General features: G+C 36.9%; 2 non-coding genes and 1 pseudogene across 2 annotated transcripts in view; all 3 read right to left on the reverse strand.

The window, feature by feature from the left end:
- The window catches only part of LOC135172116 (large subunit ribosomal RNA), a 3,685-nt pseudogene extending 2,496 nt beyond the window's left edge, over window positions 1-1,189 (reverse strand).
- A 537-nt stretch (window positions 1,190-1,726) lies between these two features.
- On the reverse strand, window positions 1,727-1,881 carry LOC135172115 (5.8S ribosomal RNA). The gene has a single exon (XR_010300844.1). It is a non-coding gene; the product is annotated as a 5.8S ribosomal RNA (ribosomal RNA).
- A 539-nt stretch (window positions 1,882-2,420) lies between these two features.
- LOC135172119 (small subunit ribosomal RNA) overlaps window positions 2,421-2,500 on the reverse strand; it is a 1,924-nt gene continuing 1,844 nt past the window's right edge. Inside the window, exon 1 of the ribosomal RNA XR_010300846.1 lies at window positions 2,421-2,500. This exon is cut by the window's right edge and continues 1,844 nt beyond it. This is a non-coding gene — a ribosomal RNA (small subunit ribosomal RNA).

Consider the following 2,500-nt stretch of genomic DNA (forward strand, 5'->3'; position numbering starts at 1 on the left):
TTTCGCCCCTATACCCAGTTCCGACGATCGATTTGCACGTCAGAATCGCTACGGACCTCCATCAGGGTTTCCCCTGACTTCATCCTGACCAGGCATAGTTCACCATCTTTCGGGTCCCAACGTGTACGCTCTTGGTGCGCCTCTTCTTGTAATAAGAATGAGACGCCCAGGGAGTGCGAAGCTGTATCTTAACACAACTCATCCTCCCTCAATCGCTACAAGAACGACCTTTACTTTCATTACGCCTTTAGGTTTAGCACTCACGTGTGATATTGACTCGCGTACATGTTAGACTCCTTGGTCCGTGTTTCAAGACGGGTCCTGAAAGTACCCAAAGCAGTAGCATCGCTGACCGGTATTAATTATAAGCCAGTTTTAGAATACCGTACAACCAACAGCTGATCAATTATAGCGACGGCACTAGGTCCGTACTACTAAAAATTGACCTCGCTTGCGACGGATATAAACGCATATAATATGCGGCTTAATACCTTATGAATACCATCGAGCAGCCAGTCAGAAAAACACCAAGGGTCTTTAATTGAAAAAATTAAAGGCTACCTCTCGGGCTATAGACCGACACTCAACGGGTCGCGACGTTCTACTAGGGAAGAAGTGCACGCCGACAACATCTTGCAATAAAATATATAAGAATGTACAAGCAATACTACAAGTAGTAACCTATATCATAACTTATATATATACAAAATGAGCTGACGATGAATCTCCCCATTCGATCTTTTGGGTTTCTCAGGTTTACCCCTGAACGGTTTCACGTACTCTTGAACTCTCTCTTCAAAGTTCTTTTCAACTTTCCCTCACGGTACTTGTTCGCTATCGGTCTCGTGGTCATATTTAGCCTTAGATGGAGTTTACCACCCACTTAGAGCTGCACTCTCAAGCAACCCGACTCTAAGGAGAAATCCTCCTGAAATGTATTTCGATCACTACGGGCCTGGCACCCTCTATGGGTAAATGGCCCCATTCAAGATGGACTTGGATACAAAATAACATCACAGGATAAATGGATCCTCCCAAACACTACATTTCCCAACAACATAATTGTGGGATTCAGTGCTGGGCTTTTTCCTGTTCGCTCGCCGCTACTAAGGAAATCCTAGTTAGTTTCTTTTCCTCCGCTTAGTAATATGCTTAAATTCAGCGGGTAGTCTCACCTACTCTGAGGTCGTCATGTTAGAGAATTATATAAAAAAGTTATTGTTGCGAGCGCCTTTTATTTATAAAAAAAAAAATCACATCCGTGTCTAAAAAAAACATAACAAAACAAAACTTTAGAAATGAAAATCATGATCGGTCCAACTCGGAGAATGAGATCTCTGGGACTCGATGATTAACACCACAGTGATATATAATTTGTGGATTTCATTTCACAAAGTTTGTTCTCGTTAATAACCATTTTTAGACAACTGACAATGGGCTATAATCAAATATATTAACAACAACAACTTCTTTTTTTCTTTATATCGTCAAATAATATATGTGAAAAATTCATAATATATTATTTTTCAATACGTAATTTTAAATGACGTCGTATAATAATTTATATATATTTGAGAAGAAATTCAATCTCTCTCTCTCAATCAAATATTATTATCTTGACGAGCATTCAACTTTACACACGCTTGTACAATTTATCAAATATTTTTCTGTCATATATAGACAGATAAACACATATAAAATTGTAAGCAGTTTTTTTTAAAACAAACGACCCTCAGCTAGGCGTAGTCCGGGAATTGGATCCGTGGACCGCAATGTGCGTTCGAAATGTCGATGTTCATGTGTCCTGCAGTTCACAAGTTGACGCGCAATTAGCTGCGTTCTTCATCGACCCACGAGCCAAGTGATCCACCGTTCAGGGTAATCATAAAAAAAATTTTTTTTTTTTTGAAAAATAACAGTCATTGAATATAAAAATATTCAATCCAATCTCGCAATCTTGTTTCAATAAAAAATACAAGATGCCTAAGCAAACACAAAATTCAATTTTATTACTATTCAGACTTGTGTTCACTTTACCGTACACGGAAAAAGAATATCAACTTTGAGAACAAAGTATCCATCCAATTACTTACGGCATGAAGAAAAAAAATTTGAAATTTATATAAAATCATCATCACCAATTGTATCTTGTGTGGCGAAAATCATTACTAAACCTTGGGCACGTTAAATACCCATCATGATGAAAAAAAAATTCCCATCAAATAGGTTACCCCACATAATCGATGATATAGTGATGATTTATAAATTTCATTATATTATCATACGTATATAATATGGTTACATGTTTTCACATGTTTTACACCATATAACGTAAGGTTTTATTGATATAATATGATATTATATCAATATAAAGAATAAAAATTCAAAATTTTATATTCTCTTTTTGGAATAGAACACGTTAATGATCCTTCCGCAGGTTCACCTACGGAAACCTTGTTACGACTTTTACTTCCTCTAAATGATCAAGTTTGGTCATCTT

Source organism: Diachasmimorpha longicaudata, unplaced genomic scaffold (assembly GCF_034640455.1).
Source record: "Diachasmimorpha longicaudata isolate KC_UGA_2023 unplaced genomic scaffold, iyDiaLong2 ctg00000167.1, whole genome shotgun sequence".
Classification (NCBI taxonomy): Eukaryota; Metazoa; Arthropoda; class Insecta; order Hymenoptera; family Braconidae; genus Diachasmimorpha; species Diachasmimorpha longicaudata.